At 32.0% G+C, this 19,332-nt stretch overlaps 1 protein-coding gene across 2 annotated transcripts in view; it reads left to right on the top strand.

Annotated features, from left to right (window-relative positions):
- Positions 1-19,332, top strand: part of LOC125068642 (apoptosis-stimulating of p53 protein 1) — a 237,704-nt gene that overhangs the window by 85,118 nt on the left and 133,254 nt on the right. The gene's annotated exons all lie outside the window — the stretch shown is intronic.

Here is a 19,332-nt window from a genome sequence, read left to right on the forward strand (position 1 = left end):
CGACATCATGTGTGTAAGATCAAGACAAAGTTATAATCATCTATTACACCCTCTTAAAGTTTAATTTTAGCAATACAATTAAAAATACATTCCAAATTTCAGCTTTTTAGACTGTAGTTTTGGCTGTGTGTTAACAATGAGGTTTTATAAGTATTATGTATAATGAATTAAATTTAAACTTAGCGTCGCCTCTAGGCACCGTAAAACCTGCGCCGCTTTATCGACATAGAGTACCTATACTTTTCGATGCATAGTTGTTAAATAAATGAAAATACTCATAATAGCAGAAACTTTATTAAATATTTTTTAATCATTCATATTTTGTTTAAAATAAAGCATAACGTGAAGATTTTTTTTGATCATCGTGATTTCCAGTCCTTCCAGAAAAAAATCCATCTGGGGCACAAGTTCTAAATACAAAATTAAAGTTTAATAAAAAAAAAAACGCCTATCGGATACTCTGTAGGATATTTATTGTCTTTATGCAAATGCCATTTTATAAATATTCATTATAGCCATAAGAGAAAAAGAAATGTATTCTAGAATCGCTTAGAAAATCTAAAACGCCAGTTACGCCAAGTCGATAAGAACGCGTGGACGTGTGAAGAGGGCTCACCCTGATAGCCTGTCTCGTCTGGCAGTGCCTCATGAATGTTAATAGCAATTGCATCTCGAGATTGCAACCGAAATTGAAGCTTACTTCGTTTACACTTGTTGAACCTTCATTGTCATTGTTATGACATTTTAATATTGTAAAGTGAAATCTAGTCTTTAAAATTTGTCTAATATAGTACATATATTAATAGAGTTAAAACAGTTATATTTTTAACCTATAAATTTACTAATAAAAATGAAAAAATAGTAGTCAACAACCGAAATACTTAGAGTTAGGATGCCTATTATATTGCAGCGCTTGAGTAGCTCGACCTAAAACCACTGATGTAAAAATTACAGGTAATTTGACGTTTTACGCTCTTGGCATTGTACTTGTTTGAAACGCAGTGAGGCTTAGATCATTAATTGCATATCGCTATCGTATTACAAAAGCGTCTTTGTTTATCGTCCTTTAACGAGATAGATCTGTTTGTTTGGGATCAAGTGGGATACTGGGAAAGGAGTCCAGTGTTCCACGACGTTTTGTTTCGACATGATTTATTGCGTGCTCTTGCTTCCCTATTGTTTTTTCGTGTGTCATCTAATACGTGACCGGAGAGTTTTTAAGCAACACCAATACAGATATAGATGATAAGAATAAGGAATATTTATGTAATAAAGTTATAACTTTTCCTTTGTAACCAAGTTTAATTAATTTTGAGCTGACATAAGCAAATAAGGTTGTGGTTAACAATTAAATAGAACAACAAAATTATTAATAAAGTGTTCTCAAAATTTAACTCTCGACTTCAGACTCAGACACAAGAATGCCTTATAAAGTATTCTCTTATGTTTAATTACTCCTAAACACTATAGTATATTTAAAATTAGACACATTTGTGTACAGTAAATAGACATGAAGTATATATGAAATAAGATTACTAAAGAAACGTACTTTATTTACATATCCATTTATTTCCAGTTTCTTTATTCCTTCCAGTGGTTTTTCAGGAGTTTTGATGGATTTTAAAAAAGATCCTCAAAATAAGGGTAAGCAAGAAAGGTATTGAGTTGTAATGTTGTTTTAGAATACGTGAATCTTAGCGGAAGATATCAGGTTCAAATACGGCTAAATACTACTGATTTTGCATTTGCTTCATTTGTATTTATAATTCATGTAATCAATATTGTCTGTATGATATTCTGGCTCATATATATCCACCATTATGCAATAGTAACGGTTTGGAGCAAAAATTTACAAACCGTTTAAGGAGAGATAATTTTGTCCACCTATGGGTTATTTTTATGGTTATTTTTAGACATTTTACATAGAAATAAACACTTCTTGACTCGTTACCAAAACACGAAAGCGTGGAAAGGAAGTTCTTTAAAATATAACACATTTCGACATTGTTTTAAACAAATTAGGTAAGTTTTACAATATTAATATTTTTTTTATATTTTTCTTGATGATTTTTTGCAATAGCGAGATTTCTTACTTGTAAATACAATGTAGGTACCTAATATAAGTAAGTGGTCACCACCGCCCATAGACAAAGGCACTGTAAGAAATATTAACCATTCCTTACATCACCTATGCGCCACCAACCTTGGGAACTAAGATGTTAAGTCCCTTGTGCCTGTGATTACACTGGCTCACTCACCCTTCTAACCGGAACACAACAATACAGTGTACTGTTATTTGGCGGTAGAATATCTGATGAGTGGGTGGTACCTACCCAGACGGGCTTGCACAAAGCCCTACCACCAAGTACTTTTAATATTATCTTAAATAGTGGAAATACTGCATATATTATACACGCATACACCTTCTACCCTATTTAATAAAAAAAGACAAACGTATGTCTAATAATGAAATAGAATCGTCCAAGAATCAACTTAGAAATTAAGTAAGTCTAAATTAAAAATGTTGTTTTAAAACAATCGAGAAAATATTATGTCTAAATAAGTAGGAATTTAGTAAGAAAAGATCATGAATGTTGTAGCTTATCTAACAAAACGGCTAGAACTCTGGTTGGAACCTCCCATTTATCACAAAGAGCCACTACAAACAGGGAATGCAATCTTGCCGGCTATCGAGTCCACAATTACACCCAAGCTAAGCAGTCTAAACAATCCTAACAACAAATGATACAGAATGTTAATGACATCACGCTGATACCTTGTAACGACGTACCGGGCAATGATTTGTTTGTTCGTGACTAGACGATTTAGTTTCAATACGAAAGTTATTGGCCGCATATTTATTTGAATACGTGGGCGCTTGCACAACCCAGTTGCCATTACGGTCTGATCACCTATACAGTCTGGCAAGCTAAGAGTGCATTAAACCTTAGTTTGTGAGTCATATTGATAATTTGCTATTTTTAATTTTAATTCTCGTGGGAACTGGTCGAAATTTAATGACCCGCTCATTCATCGCTTCAGTTCCGGATTTGATAGATACATATTATATAAAACGCCATTGATTGGTCTATCGAGTGAAATATAAACCAAATATTAAATACGTTTCGTACTTTGAATCTCGCTCTTTTATTCAAAATCAATTGAAAGTTTAAATTATTCTGGTTAGTCTTGGCTATTAGTATGGCTTTAGGAATCTAGTCATAGTTTCTATCACGAAGTAAATAAATTAGTAAGTTATGAATAAAATAAAATTAAATGAAACGAGATTTCGCTGGAATAATATCGAATCCTCTTAATTGAATTAAGAATAGCGAAACAAAACGGTTGTTTGTTTCATGAAGAATGCACGCCAAGTACTAACTACATTACAATTTCAAAGTACCGATGGCTATTGTGCCAATACTACTATTGTATTGTAACATGCATTGTTCCTACATTAATATACTTCATCAGTGCATTTTTGTACATTCTTTCCGACATTTCAATATAAATTTTTATTTTGGAAGTATTATTTTAGTGTACACAACAGTTGAATAAACTCAATATGTATTTGCTTAGGCACCTTGTTCTATTTTTTAACAAATAAACTTAAACTATGGGAGAATTAAAACGTACCCAATTGACCGGTTTTCGAATTCCGCAGACGCCAGGGCCCCGTATTGTGCAACGAACTCGTAGACGTTTCACTTTTTACATATCGGTAGGGCCACAATGGACCGCGATACATAGCTATCGTGAGGGAAAGGCTTCCGGCGTTTGTACGGAACCGGTTTCGGTGCCCCCGCCTCCGCGAAATGATACAGGCGCGGACGAAACGCAGAACTAACTTAATTTATAGTACACGACTGTAATATTAACTATTGACTCCATAAAACATTGAAAAATACTAATAAGCTACATGATTAATCGCGTTAAAGAATGTGAACGTTTTTCTGATAAACAATTAATTAAAGTAAAATAAAGATGTTTTTTTTTATGTCATTGGTGGCAAAGGAATAATATCGCTCTTACAATATATACTATATTACTAATGATAATTGGCAAAAAGACGTAAATGTTAAGTTAATATAAATTAATGCAATTTAAAGCAATTCAAACATAATAAACTAAAGTAAAATATATTGTGATCCTTTAATTTTTCTCAAGTATGAAAATGGCCTTATCTTTAAAAATTCTATGCAAGGCAACATATTCCTAGTGAAGAATCAAGGCTAAAAATCTCAGTCGCACATACAATTCCATCACAGACAAAACAATGAGTTATTGTGAAACTCTAAGGAAATATAAGATCGTTTTTAAATAATATTTAAAATTTTATTTATGCTAAGCGAGGCGAAGGAACCAATTAACGTTTTAACACTACACAGTTTTGTATCTGACATAAGTCACGATCTAGACTAGATTTTAGATTATATGAATTTATTAAATTATGTATTCAACTCAAATGCACTAATTACGCTATTAATTATTCAGTCTGGACTCGCCTTTGCTTGGACTTAATGTTTACTGTTTAATGATCACTTGACAGAGGAGCTTAAGCAGTGCTTTGTGAAATTAGCCTGACTTATATTTAATAAGGCGGGCGAGGCTGGCCTGCTGCAGAGTTCGTGTCAAGGCTAAGAAGAGATTTGAGGCGCACGGAAATTTTGTTTATTTGTTTAGACTTAAAAGTCTGTATTTTCTCAACATTTTACATTCAGTGTTATTTTTCGTGACATATAATTATATTATTATTTATTAAATGTATTTGTAATATTGGAGCAAAAAATTCTTAAGGTTTCATTGTTTTGGTAAACTGTTCATGTTGTTCTGTGAGTGGTGATTTTATCTTTTAGAACGTATGTTACCTAATACAGTGGACTCCCGATAATCCGACAAACGTTTTGCAGAGAAGTGTCGGACTATCGAAATTGTCGGCCCTACTAAGAGCAAGATCCCCAATAGACGGACATTTTTTGGTAAAAGAGTAGCTTGTAATATAACAAATTACATATCCAATATACGATTCTATATGTTATACTCTAAAGTATAAAGAAGTGATAGCTATCACATGTAGTCAAATTCAAACTAAGCAATCAGAATCAAAATAAAAAACGCGTCGAGCACAATAGTGGTGGCGCACAAGTTGGAACCTGCTCAATCATGCATTATCTACATAAGCGAAGATTTGTCAAAAAAATATTCAATAATAATAGACATGTCGCATTACAGAGGGTGCCGGATTAGCCAGGGGCCGGATTACCGGGAGTCCACTGTATATATACTTAATATCTATTGTCGAACCTATGTAATTTTTTCTGCATATGCAAGAGTAAGCCAGGAGCGAAGTACGAATGGTCATAAAATTCGGAAGAAAACAAGTGTAGGTATTTACTTGTTGCCTCTGTATAAATATGCTATTAAAAGTTTAAAGTGAGTTTGTTGACGCGTATTGTTTGTGCGTCTAATTGTCTAATAAACAAGTTATCCTCCCCTTTCTCGATCGAGTTGATATCAAAATGATTCAAATATGTCTCACCACATTTATGCTTGTTCAAAAAAGATAAATTAACAAAAAAAACAAATAAAAGTTAATTAAAAATGGAGTTTATTTGACCTCTGTTTCATTTCCTGTTTTTCGAGTCAATGCTGAGGTATTTATTTGTATGTTACGCACAAATCTGATTTTTGATAGAAACAGTTTTGTATCTAAAAATATGTTTTAATGGATTTAAATTTATGTTTCGAGTAAGTACCTATATGAACTAGATAAATGTAAAAAAAAAAATCATGCAACTATTACAAATATTATACTTTTGTCTTATAGCCTAATAATTATTTCAACTTTTATACGGATATAATAGATGAGAAAGAAACTCTGTCTTTCTGTCTGTTGCTCTGTCGTCCAAACCACTACACAGAATTTAATGTACTTTGGTATGAAGCTTTATGCCTTGCAGCAACCAAGTAAGCATTAACACGCAAGTGGAGCCGCGAACGTAAACTAGTAAAATATATATATGGGGTGCGACAAAGTTCTATAGAGATACGAGATACTATGTCTAATATTCGAAGAATCCGACTGTAAAGAGGTAAAAAAATAGACATACAGACTCATTTGAATATTTATTTGAATAGTCAGATATATTGTAGGTCTTAAATAAGAAATGTATAATATTTGGAAACATTTTCCGACGCTGCCGCTTATACATTAGGCATACATCTCTTCAAAGGCGCAAGTAGTCTAGCGTCGATTGCAAAGCGATCGCATTGAATGCAAGCACTTCACAGGATATCCAACACCGTTTATTGAGTTACTCTTTAGTACTGTCAATCCTAAGATAAGCCTACCTAACACCTTCGTCAGTATTCATTTGTAAATTCAATAGTGTCAACGCGGCTTGGCGCACATTTAATCAAATATTGCATTTAATATAAATATATTATTTTTATATACATTATTTAAAATTTTGAAATATATAGTCGTAAATGTATGGTATACATAACTGTATGTTTTCGTGAATAAATTTAGCTTGTATATATGTATATGACTAGAGCAGGATGTATTAACGGCGCTTTGTATATTATGATATTAAAGCGTTTTGCGAGATATTTTTTGCCGTAGCAATTAATCGTCAGAATATATCCATTCAATGCTAAGTCGTGTTAAAAATAATGATATGTAAATCTGAACACAATAGACGCTGTTGTTAAACATTCATTGTATTAAGATAAGGCAACGCTAACTTTATAATTTAAACAACAACTTATTTAACTGACAAGGTTTTCTATCTTGTATCTATACAGAGTCTTATGTATGAAATTTCAATTCATTGTTAATTAGGAATACCGTTATAAATAAGACATTACAGATAAAGACAATATTATATCCTAGTATATAATACAGCTCGCCACAAAATTAAATAGAACGACATACAATATGAAATTATTGAATGTATTTTATAGTTCTTCTTACATACGTTAAGATTCTAAGCTATATAGTAATCTTATATATTAATAGCGTCGATATTTGTCCCAGTGATTATGGGACTATAGCTGCACGTCCAAGATCAGCTATAGTCTTTTTTTGAAAGAGCTCCAGCCGTATACGTGCAGAAAATTAAAGAGGTTTCTTTATTGCAATTTAAAAATAAATAATTAATTTTGGTGAGCGGAAAAAAGTTACTATACTTATAGAGTGGCGCTATGGCTGAATGAAAAAAAAAATACGATTGTAAAACGTGCGAACAGACGTCGTCAGTTTACCGTACTTTTTAATCTAGTCTAATGATAAATTTAAATCTAATGTTAATGTTAAATAATAATAGACGATAAAAAGGGTGAACTTTGTGCCATAGAGTATAAATATATATTTAATTGTCTGTAGTTAACTATGTATATCATTTGAGAAAAATAGTAACTTATATAAGTTAATACCTTGGTATAATTTACATTCCAAACAGATTGTAGTTTAACAATCAATTTAATTCAGAAACATTTTTTTTTTATTATTTTATTATATTATAAGTTATGGTAACATATTTTTTTTTAATCTATGTGTAACATTAAAGTAAGAGAGACAGTACATTTGATAATGTAATGGTTGGTGTTCTTAAGGCGTTGATTGAATGTCTATAGACGAGCTCCTGGTATTGTGCTAGTTGGGCGTAGATTGCTTCCAAGCCTCCGGGCGTACGTTCATACCTATCTAACGAATAATGTAGAGCAAGAACTTGAGATAAAGTTTATGAAGGTTCCTAAGCGTTTTATTGTACTCGTTATCTAACAAGTAGACGTAACGACTAGTGCTTGCTGAAGTATATTTTGCCTATAGTAATTCTTTGGTAAATTCTCCTGTATATTTTTTGCTAACGATTTAACTTAGTGCATGATTTTTTTACCGTTTCTCTTATATTCAAATATTTACACTTCATATACATACCGGATGAAGTGTTATTAATTTATTTAAGTCATTCCATGATGATGGTAATTTTTTTAATATGATCTATTTTTACCAAAGTATATATATAATACATATTTATGTTCCATAACAAAAAAATGCATAAAAGTAAATAATTTAATTAAAATTTTAAGTTTAAAAACTTCGCTATCAGGACATTCAAATCACTATTTGTAATTAAATTAAACGCATCGCTATTATGTTGGAATGTAAATTTTATTGAGAAGAACTGGAAATAACAATTATTTTTTGTGCTGACCGTACTTATTGACATAATTATTAACAATTAAATATATGTAACGTAGGCAAAAGTATTTTAAGTTATACATCTACGTTCGAGTATATTCTATGGCATGCGCCTCAGGGGATCACCGTTGATATGATGAATCGGAATGTCTCCTTTCATTTCAACGCCGACTGATGCTATTACAGCTATCTGTCTTCGTCTAAAGAATGTCGCTGGAGATATTAAGCGCCGCCACTACATCGAACACCAAACTTATTAATCTTTAGTCTCCTTCCACCGTAAATAATTAATTAAACAATAGTTTAATGTTATTTGCTATAATTATGTCATTAAATGATAGGATCATTTATTATAATAGGTTGCCGTAAATTTTAATGATTAGTAGTAAACTTATCCTTTTTTAAAACGAGGTATCAAGTACGTGATATAATTCGAAGGTCGAGAGCTGATATATTCAGGACCATCATCATCAGCATCGTTATTCGTTTGTCTATTTAGTTGCGGTCAATGTGATATCTAAAAGTACGTCCCATTGCTGGGCTAAGACAACATATCCAGTTGAGAAAAATCTGTGGAGTTTGTTTTATTACACACACATATATTTTAATTCACTAATTAACACGTGAAGAATTATAAACTCTAATTAATTAACACAAGAATACAGTGAGGTTTGTGCGTGAGTTTGAACGCGGAATTTTTGGTTGAGATTTTCATGTTATAACCACTTGAACATTTCGTCTCTTATAAGTAAATAGAGACTCTTGCAGTATGTAAATTACACGCAAAGTTTTTTTTACAGGTTATCTTGATCACTCTGTTCTGACACCAATCCTCTTTGGAAATTCACTTGCTTGTGCGTTAGTTAAACACTTAACAAATGCCTAACAATATCCCCTTAGTCGCCTCTTACCAAACACACAAGAATTAACATCTCTATTCTATGCTCCTGTTATCCCTCACGGAAAGTGTTTGTATTCCATCAACATATTGATGTAACTAGCCTTATCGTCTTTATTCGTTTAAATCACTTGTCTATGAAAAGGACACATAATCTTAACGATCAGATACATCATTTTGTTCAAATAATGTGATACCTACAAATTACAGTTCATCGCTCTGTTTATTTAAACATCGGTTTCATTACAGGTGATTAAGTTAACGACTGATGGTTCAAACGTTCGTAATAATCTAGTAATTTCAGTGCAGATATAAACGAGCTAGTGTCTTTATAACACGCCCACTTCGCCGCTCGAACCAATAATCAGTGATAAAGGGTGCCATTAGGGGGATGGTGTAAAGAGCAAGATGTATGCGAATGAGTACTGAGAACTGGGTATATTACGCAAGGAATTACATAACATGACACTTCTGATAAATTAATCTTTGACGTGTTTGAAAAGTACCAAAGACAACGTTTTACTCGATATTAAGCTTAATAAATATAAGTTTGATTCCGGTCACTTCTGAGAACATTATTAGTTTCAACGCAGTAAGAAGTATTTCTTCTATAAATTCATTTGTATTCTATCCACTTCGCAAGCAATCTTGGCCGGTTTGTGAGTAAAGATAGCAAGTGATTGAATATTTACATTTGTCCATTCGTTTTCAATGTCTGAATAAATCAGAAGGCATCTGGCATTGCAATTTTTTATATGACACCAGTTGAGTTTCAAGGCTTCAACTAGATAAATTGTTTAAAACTCACGCACGCGCATCTCGGAGCCGCTTTCAAAGGATTGGCTAGGCTGGCAGAAAAACTTCTAGAGTATGCCTTTTAATCATCAACTCCATATTTATGAGCGCCGGGGCTCGCTCAGCGACATTCTTCTCTGTACAGACGAAGCTTATATGTGTGTGGATATAACTTATAATTACTTTGAAAAATAAATAAAAAATACAGCTGCTTCGTGATTTCATGCGAATTTTTATAAATGCTACACAGTATTGAGTCGTTTAATGATCTGAGACATGACTGCAATGATATCTGTTCATTAATCTTTGTTTTGTATGAAATTGTTTTAGTTTGTAAGACAATATAGTAAACAATTGCATTTGAAATTGTTTGGATTTACGAAAAACAAAACCGCGAAACAAATTTCATTCCAATCTATATCCAGGTTTATGACTGTAGAAATAAATCTAGCCTGTAGTCATTCGAATGATGTAACTAACGCTAGCAAAAAATTCGAACGAACCAATTTATCTGGTGACGCGAACATTTTTAGTACGTTTTTTTGCAGCTATATGTAAGTGGTGTATCGATGTTAATGGAAATATCGGAAGTGTTGTTATTGTTATTTTGCAGCGCTAAATTTGCTTTAAATTTTTCCTTTTATAAAATCCTTACCAAAATGTATATTCAAATATATATAGTTAAAACACACAACTGTAGCGCTTGCAGTCTAAGACCGTTTATTTAAATAATATCATCTCGTTGTTCCTTAAAGAGTTTTCTAGGTTGTATTAAAAAGTAATAAAATTCTATTCTTTTTCTTTAGCAAAGATGCAAGAAGTTTCCTCCTTAACTGAAACTAAACAAGTACTGAAACTCTTAGTGTTGTTATCTAGAAATATCAATTTTATTGAAATATCTAATTTGAATTAAACATTTTGTTACTTTATGTGTGTTAGGGAATTAAAGGGAAATATTTATTTCCACTTCATTTAAAAATAATAAATATAAAATGCTTTTGTATTTGAATCGTTGCCTTTGAACGCTTTTGAATATAATCGAAGGATTACAATCCAATTTTATGGTGATATGTCATAATTTCGTCGAGATGTCATAATTTAATTCATCTCGTGCTCGGCGGTAAAGAAACAGTGCAGTAAACCTGTATCTTAAAAAAACTGCCATAAATGAATAAGCTCTAAATCTTCTCCGCAAAAATGGAAAGGGTGTGAGGAAGGATGTGGAACATTTAGAGGCTGTTGCTTTACTATTTGATGTCATATTAAATCGTACTTAACAAATAAATATAATGAATACTGTGTCAAACTCCACGGCTATTAATTTTACTAACATTGATCGACTTCTCTCAGAAATATATTATACTAGCGACCTGCCACGGCTACGCGCGGGGGCGGTTAATAAATAAAGAAAATGAACCGTGCTCTTAGTAAGAAAATTTATTTGATGTAGTTTATTTATTTATGTAAGTATGACATACACAAATAAATAAACTATGAGAACTATAAATGAGAACAAAAAGGTAATTATTTGGGAAACGTAAAAAGAAAATGTTAACGGCCAAAGTCAATATTTTATCGTACAGTTTTTACTCAAACCGTTTTGCAACAAACTATTTTTTTCGTTGCGCATAATGTGGAATCGGAGAATATTCTAAAGGATTCCTTCGAATGTTATCGTGTGAAATACACGTTTAAGTTATAATGAATGCCCAAGATTACTTAAATATTTATATGAAAATGGCTTCGCTTTATTAATTTGTAAGAGGTAAAATTAGTTATAATGGTTTATTTTAAAAGATAGATATTGTTTTGATGTTTCTCCTAAAGTTTAGTCAGCGTCATGTAAGCGTGCGAATATCTTTTTTTTTGATTAAATACCTTCACAGTTCAGCCTTTGTACAAATCACATTGTTCTCATACTTTTAGTCAAAACCGTATCAAAATCGGTTGAGTGGCTTAGAAGGAGAAAGCAGAGATAGAGATTGAAACAGAAAGCGACTTTATTTCATAATATTTATATAGATATATTTATTTATTTTGTCAAAACGTCTGTTTTATGGCAAAAAAATAAACAAACATTTAAATTTAAAAGATTACCTAGTAATTAGGATTGCATATTGCTTTAAGAATATTCTAATTACCTAGGCATCCCGATCTATTTAACAATACTGTTAGAAGTTTATGTGAAGCAAAAACTATTTTTACAAAGTGAGTGAAAGTGGGTTAAACTTCTGAATATATTTGCTAGGTCCTATCTCAATTGTCGATTAGACTCTTAAATGTCATGTGGGTGGTCACTAGTGATATATTGGAGGCCAACAGAATTATTTAGCCACGTGGAAGGAGCTAACACCCACTCGGGCATACATCTAGGCCCGATAGTGATTCATGTGACAGGTTCGATGCCGCGAGTGGACATTTCTATGCTCGACGAGTAATTTACTAACAATGGTTATGTATACGTCATTATTTATGGTCGTTCATATATTGTAATGGCAATTTGTTGTGCGAAAATAACTTCAGGTGCAACGAGTGTTTTACCATTTACTTTGATTATTATAAACAAACGAACAATAAAGAAATCTGCTTTTATCAGCCGTAACAGTTACTTAAAGAGTTTTCGGCAAGCTATTATTTATTTCATATTATGCTCAGCCGACATTAGATATGTGTGTCTATTGCACTTATATTATAACCAGTGAAACTTAATCCACGAGGTCATAATACCTGAATACATATATAGAGATTACCTTACAAGTTACAAGGTTCTAATTTTATGAACCGACGTTGTTATTTTACAATGAAATATATTGGAAGGGTTCATAATATAATAATTATTAAAAGTGGACTGCCTCATTGATCTAGTGATTTGCGCTGAGTCTTGAATATAAAATCTAGAATGTATCACCTGATGGTAAGTGTTCACGATCCATATACAAAGGCGCCATAAGGAACTTTAAGCAAACATGAGAACTAAGATGTTATGTCTCTGGTGCATAGTTCGCTCACCAAGTGAGACGTGGTGCAGAAGGGCTTGCACAAAAACCTACCACCAAGTAAATGGTGTTAATTATGTTATTGTGTTTTTCTTGCGAGAAATTCTCAGTAGCAACCCACAGTCGAAGCCGCCGATTGGCAGTTTTTATACTCCCGTGCCTCGGAAAGTACGTCTTGCGCCTAGGTTTCCAATAGTGTCGTGTTTACCGTCCCATCGGAATACATATAACAGTGCAAGCCTATAATATGGCTATAATATGTCCTGGGCAGATGACTGGTTTCCTTTGAATATATCCGCGTGACCGTATCCGTCAGTAAGACATCTTTATTAACGGTGGCCATCGTCATGAAACGAACGTAGTCTAACCAAAAATAAGAGTATTCCTCAAAAAAAAATTAGTTTAACGGATTAGTTAATATGATCGTTGATAATGCAATACTAAAATGTTTTAAGGCCATAGTATAGTAATTGAACATTTGAACATTAATATAAATTCTTTAATCAATTTAATATAACCCCTTATAATGAGCGTTTTAATTACACCAGAATTAAAATAACTCGAAGCACGCTCGATTGATCTCATAAAATTTGAAACGAGTTTTTAATATAATCAACTCGCATTTAAACTGGTATAAGACTGTCATATGACAGTGACAAGAGGATTAGACGGAGATTAAATTATTTTAATAAAGTTTCAGTTAGATAATTTTTAAGCTCGGTTACTACATTAAAAATAATGATTTTGTTTATGTAAAGTGTAAACTCTCTAATTGACATTTGCTGAAACCCTATCGTGTATCACCATACGTTTAGCCTAGTATCCGTTATTCACAGCCTTCTGGTCTGTGAATGGTAGGTTCTTAATTTAACTTTTCAGACAATTTTACGTGAGCGAAACGAACCATTTCTTGAGGGTATTGTTATTCCCAGGTTGTTAGTCAGCTGATTAATGTTCTAAATTTAAAGAAGGAGAACATTTATTTTATTGTTTACAAACTGTTCCTCCACATTTTACTCGCGTTTTGTTCTGCATGTCTGTTTTATACAAGAACGTCTACTTCCATACAATTTGCTAAATTCGTTGAAGTTTATGGTTGAGTACTTCGCTCCTTAGTATCTTCAAGTGAATATTCTAAATCTAAAACCTTCTCCAATTAATGGCCAATCAACAAAACGAACGTAAAATTATTATTCAAATCAAACTGTCAGTTTGATGTATAAAGTTATAATGTTATATAGGGTACCCAAAATATAGTAAATAAAGACATTTGAACAAAAACAAAAGAAATTGGATGTATGAGTTAAATTTTCGTTGAAGTTTTAAGAGTTCGTTAATTTTATTCGTATTTGATGTTTAGCGGAATAAAATATTAATTTTATTTGTAATGTTTTTATTTTATATTTATTTGTGTTTATTTTGGAGAAATGGATAGTGGCTGCTTAGTAGAGTTAAAGAGGTAAAAAAAAAAAGAAAAAAAGCAGCTCTAGTGTGAATTGGACTTATGTAAAATAGTTAAACTTCCAACTTCTCGCTCGACGCGAACACACAGATAGTCTTAGTATATATAGTAGAAGGCATATAGTCACACGTAGATAGTAGAAGGCAAAGAATAAAATTAAACCAAGCTCTATAAATTCCATGTACTAAATCTATATTGGATTAGTATTGCCACCAGTGTACGTATGATTTTACAATTAAGTTCCTTCTTGTTATGAGTTTCGTACTATGCGATGAAGAAAGGAAACCTTAAATTATAATCGAATATGAAGAAAATTACATGATAGCGTATAGATCTGTTTACTAACGAAGGCGCGCTGCTTCACGTTAAACTATTAGCGTACCTTAACAAATATAATCACCCATGATAATGCACGCCAATAATAACGTATAGGAACGTAATAGAACGTGGAGGGGCGCGCCTTCGTATATATTACACAAATAATTCTTTGATCGTCGTAAGTAAAATTATAAAATAAAAAACGCATATAATTTTCTTTTCTATGTTATCATATTAGGAAGGCAAAAGAGCCAGTCATGCGACACGGCCGTGTGAAGGGAACGTCGTAATTATTGTATGACCGTTCGCTAGTCCATAACCGTGAACTATGCTTTATGAAAATTCATTTACGCTTGCCTTTTTTAGACTGGACGTTTTATTTATCCACGCTATTCTTTTCTCACGGTCATATTTTTAATAAACTGCACATTGTTATATTAACTTCTCTATGCATAAAAGTTTAGCAAAAACGCGTAACGGTTTTTATGCCACCACGCTGTTCCAGTGCGGGTTTGTGAATAGACGTGCGGTAAAATTTCATCCCATAGTTACAGATTTCGTCACAATGTTATTTATTTACCGCCGGATAGGCGATTATCCGTTAAGATTCACACGACTTATCCGCTAAAAGCGACATTTACCCAACGCATCAACTTTTGATTGACGAGGCTTTGTCTTCTAAGTTTTTCTTGCAGTAATTCTTCTTATTTAAGTTTATCATTAGGATTGGTTAATATTTCGGCAGCAATGACCTCTTACCATCGAGTACCTTATTTGCCATTCTGCCTGCTTGATTTAAATAAAAAAATGTTTTTATTAACTACATTCACTAATAACTCGGTATATAAAATTTAAAAAGCTGTTTAGAGTTCATATGAAAGTGATTAATTAAAAGATTGCAATAGGCTTAATATGGTATTTAATACTGTAAAGTCATATGAGCCTGCCTTTACGCGTAAGGTTAGAATAAATAATTTATACTAGCTTTTTGTGACTTTATATATATACATATTTATATTAAAAATATATTCAAAGAACTATACCAATTTTAGAATTGATTGATTTTATTCTTTTGCTTAATTTTCGGTGTCAGGATCGAACTTGCGATTTTCACATCATGAGTTTGTACATCACGCTTTTAGAGTTGCCGTTGAGCTATTGACGCTGAAAGACTACTATAGCATGCGATCAGGTAAATAATGTCAGAAAGATATTTTGTCAACGTATGTACTAATAATTATATAACATTAGTTTAATATACATTGATCTAGATTGAGAGTTAATTACGTGGATATTGGATAATTATTTTACAAATGAATAATTTACTAATTAGCGGTGATTCATGAGCATTATGTCAGTGATTACAGCAAAATTAAATCAAATACTACCAGTGTAACTACGGTCACAAGGGACACGACATGTTATTTGCCCAAGTTGGTGGCGCATTGGCCAAGTAATACGTAATAATAGTAGATGGCTAATATATCTTACAATGTTTTGGGTGGCCACCGCTTACCATCAGATGTACCATTTGTTGATTTGTATGAAAAATACGATGTGATAATAGAAAAGTTTAGCTGATATTATATTATTGTAGTTTAACAATTAACTGGATTATAGGTGTCTTAGGTTTTTAATTATAAATATAACTTAAAAATTATTTCAGACGTTTTATAGTTTTACTTTACAATTTTCATATTTTTTTATTATTTATGCAAATTGTAAAATATATATAAATATATTAATCATTCAGTGCTGTAAAAACTGATGTATGTGTGGTACAGCATCAATACCCAGGGTAATGTCCAGGTAACGTTAGGTGATCTATATCATTTTCTCTCTTCCTATTATAAATAAAAAGAGATCATGCAGGCGTAGCCGCGAGGGGAACCGCACTCGGGATAATGGAATGCCTTATTCTCTCTTGCCTAATCCGTACCGAAATTGTTTTTAATTAATTAAAAAATATTATTCGAATGAATAAACCTTACTTCACTTTATCTCACTCAGCTTTTATTATATTTAGGTTATTAAATTATTTAAATAAAAGAGGTTTCCGACAACTCACTATTTAAAAAAAAAATTAACGCATATAATGTAGATGTATTATTAATGAAATACAAACGCAAAAGAAAATTAATAAATACAATTTTAAAAAGAAGGAAAAGAGATATTTGTATATGTAAAACAGATGAGAATGAAATGAGAAGATGAAATGGGATAATGGGTGTAAAGAGCACAAATTTATATTAGTAGAGCCTGTGAATTTCCAGGCCTACTCTCCTTTAAAGGAGAAGATTTCAGGAGATGAAATACCATTATTGTAGATGTTTATTTATAATAAGTAAACCTGTTTATTATAACCAAGTAACCGTATAAACTATTATTGAAAGACTTGCAACAAGACGTGACGAGCAATAGAACTGAAAACGGTAGCGATTTAATTGACGGCGAAAGTTTCGAAAGCGATTCAACACCATTGTTATATAAAACGTCAATAAACCAGTCGTCTTCTGAATGGCAAGTGACCATAGCATGAGATAAGATAAAGAACGGTATTAAAGATTTCGTTGCGTGACATAATGTTAGCAAACTGAGACGAGACTTAACGACGATTTACTTTCTGCGGTTGACAGTATACAATAAATACTAAAAAGACGTAACGCGATGGATGATTATAAAATATGCGTTAAGCTTTATAGTTAAAGTGTAGTTTTGTGTGCATTATTGACGGTCCGTTAAAGCGATACAATTTGCGTGAATGCACGTAACAGGGCTCACCTTTGCGGTGACTCAAAGCTGTGAAGCGGCAAATCCAAGTCTAAGATCGTGCAACGTGAGAAACATAAAGGATCGTTTATGCTCAAGTTGGCTTAATGCTTTTTAGTTCTAAAACATCTGCCGGCTTTTGCTTTCGGTTCACCGCAAGATCTTAGCCTTTTTGCTGGAGTTTCTCACGCCTTTTCCAAAGGTTCTTCTTGTTAACATAGGCTTTTTAATACTTGTCATTAGAGTAAACAGTTCATGTATAGGGTTATCTTCAACACTGCATAATTTAATTAATTTAGACGCAAAATGCGCCAGTAACAGCTTCGTTTTAACATTTTATTTTCCAATGAAAAAGAAAAGAATAACTGTTTGTTTCACAAATTGCAAATCTACACTGAAAGTATATTTTAAACAAACGATATTTGGTCCGTGAAGACATACATCTGTCTGCTAAAATAACTGATGAAGGGTAAGAAAAGCATCTTTGTTGAATCTATGAATAACGTTTTATCATTTTTACGGCAAACAAGGATTATGTGGTAACGTATTTTAAGCATTAAGAGCTCATATAATAACTATCTTTAACTAAAACTTTGCTGGAACAAAATATAACGATAATATTTTTTTACTAAACATGAAATTCTTATTAAATATATGTCCTCTATTCCATGCTATAATTCACATCATATTACCTTATTTGACTAAAGTTCGTTCAGTCGTTCGAGCATGATTGAAAAAAAGACTTAACATGCAAACTTTCGCATTTATGATGTTACTGAGATTTTGAACATTAATGTCCACGTAGCTATTGTATAACTACATCCTGTGACGCAATTTGTTTCATCAAAATGCACGAGATTAAATTTTGTAGGTCGATAAAGTGAGCGTAATGCATATTATATTCGTACACATAATTTTAATATTTACCTAAGCTTGATAGGAGCTAATTTGGCTTGTATATATTTTATTATAATTGTTACCGTTTTGGTAGCGCGACTTGTCTATTTTGGTTTATAATTAGCTCTTTATCTAGAGTTTTAATTAACAGCTGTTAATTGGACGCGTTTTATACTTCCGTTGTTATTAAATATTAATTTTAGTGATTTTTGATAGTCTATCGCGATAATGCCCATGTTTTATGTCATTTACAATATTCATGGTAATTATTATCAATATTTACTTTTGAATATAGCGGAAATTAAACACCTATAACTCATGATTGGACTAATTGGTTCCTTGTTTTAATACGAGTTATCCATATTTAAAATCAACTTCAAAATTATGAACATTATGTTATCAATCTGATTGTATTTGTTTTAACTTTAGGACATCGACGTTTATGAACTGATTTGGAAATATGTATATCTTTATGTGGATATACCATCCTGATATTTTAAGTTATTTTTTTTGAAGCCGGTATTTTTTTAAATCTTTAATATGTTATCGTTACGAAAATAGCATCATAGAATAAGTAATTCACTCTCTTAAATTTAAAATACTGCCCATAGTTATTGGCTCTTTAAAAAAATGCCATTCCTTAATCAATGTGCCAGTCAAGAAACACAGGGATTGAGATGTTATATTGCTTATGTCAGTAATTGTAGTGGCTCACTCACCTCCAAGCTGGTAAACTGCCATAAGTGGAGCTGATTGGCGGTATATTCATATATAAAAATAATTTATGGGTGGTAGTACCCAGACGTGATACAACCTTGTACAATGCTCTACCACCAAGCAGAATCGATGCAAAACATCTTTAAACTATCCTTATTAATATTCATTTGTTATAAATTCACCTTTCAATAATTATTTTTCGCTTTAAAGTGTCAATTTAATTGTTCTCAAAGTTTCACGACCCTTGCAAGTAAATTCATTAATTTGCTTCGTT

Source organism: Vanessa atalanta, chromosome 14 (assembly GCF_905147765.1).
Source record: "Vanessa atalanta chromosome 14, ilVanAtal1.2, whole genome shotgun sequence".
NCBI lineage: Eukaryota > Metazoa > Arthropoda > Insecta > Lepidoptera > Nymphalidae > Vanessa > Vanessa atalanta.